The sequence below is a fragment of the Mus caroli genome, chromosome 8 (assembly GCF_900094665.2).
Source record: "Mus caroli chromosome 8, CAROLI_EIJ_v1.1, whole genome shotgun sequence".
Taxonomy (NCBI): domain Eukaryota; kingdom Metazoa; phylum Chordata; class Mammalia; order Rodentia; family Muridae; genus Mus; species Mus caroli.
The window spans coordinates 50,523,583-50,525,210 of NC_034577.1; positions in this window are offsets into that span (position 1 = coordinate 50,523,583).

A 1,628-nucleotide genomic window follows, 5' to 3' on the forward strand; every position below is an offset into this window, starting at 1 on the left:
CCCGGAGCCAAGATGGCGTTCCCTGCAGGGCAGGTCACTGTCCTCCGACTGTAGACTTAAATTTCTAATATCCTTTTACAGATTCACAGAAGACTCGGGCCTCAGCAGAATGAATGGTTACATGATTCCAAAGTCTTCACCACTGAACTTTGTCAGTGTACTACTCTAAATCCGATTACACATAAACACCTTCATCATCGAGCAGACAGGTACCTTCAAACAGCTGTCAGTTTAATACCACAGCTCTCCAGGGATCTTACTTATTCAGCTCTGCCCAGAACCTTATTGTCTTTAATGGGCAAATCTGATACTACAAGACAAACCAGCCTCTGTCTTGTTAATACTGATAATCTCTTATACACAGAGCACAACCATTTTATAGTGAATGGGATGGAAAGAAACTATGTCAGTAAATGGGCCAGAGAATCCACACTTTGTAATATAAGAGCTATGGTTATACCATATTGGGCAGAGTTCTGGACTCAAGATCTCCGGAGGAATGGGAAGGCTGTTGAGATCTGGAGAAGAGGGAGGGTCTGTGCTCTTCTCTAAGAGCTGATGGAAACGACAGAGGATGCTTCACGCTTACCCTCACCTTCTGAAAGTTTCTGATTAGTTTTCACAAGAGTCGGGTATTCTTAGTAATGAACTATTCCTACAAGCCCTTTTAGACTTTTCAAAGGAGATAAACAGAGCTGAATACAAATAAAGAAATCTGAAGGCAGGCTGCAGAGAGATTCTGCAGGAAGATTATCCCAAATCCAGGAATTAGAGGTTGGACAGGAACTCATTATCTGTTGACTCTGCTCTCCAGCTTTCGTCTGCTGTGCTGCGGCTCACTGGTGTACACAAATCTCCTTTTCTCTCCAGCCATTTTTCTAACAACTGAATGATGAACAAGTATATTTTCTCTTTTGTTTGAACACATGGCTCTATATTAAATCACTATTTGGAGAGTCACACCAGGGACTTGTAAGCCAAAAGAACTGCTCTTCTAGGGAGTTCAAAATGCTGCCATTCGGATAAAGGTACCCTTTTTGGCATATTGCAAAGAATTTCAAATTTTTAATTTTAATTACATTTCTTTTGTGGAGAGCAGTCTTAGGACTTGGTCTTTTGGGACAGCTCCTGTTTCTCAAACCATAGAAAACAATTTTTAAGATCCTCTTCTATGAGCTTTTATTGTATATTAATAGCGACTTCCATTTGTTCAAAGCATGTTTTTGTGTACGTATCATGTGGTAGCCATCGCTCTAGGCATGGGGTATATAGTCATAAACTAAAAGAGCAATCATCCCTGTCCTCATGGAGACAGATAATAAACTCACATGCAAACCATTTTATACTGTTACCAAATAAACTGCTCCCTCACCCGTGTACCAAGCACTGTTTTAAGACCCTATGAACCATCTAGAGACTGCCATATCCAGGGATTCATCCCATAATCAGCCTCCAAACGCTGACACCATTGCATATACTAACAAGATTTTGCTGAAAGGACCCTGATATAGCTGTCTCTTGTGAGACTAGGCCGGGGCCTAGCAAACACAGAAGTGGATGCTCACAGTCAGCTATTGGATGTATCACAGGACTCCCAATGGAGAAGCTAGAGAAAGTACCCAAGGAGC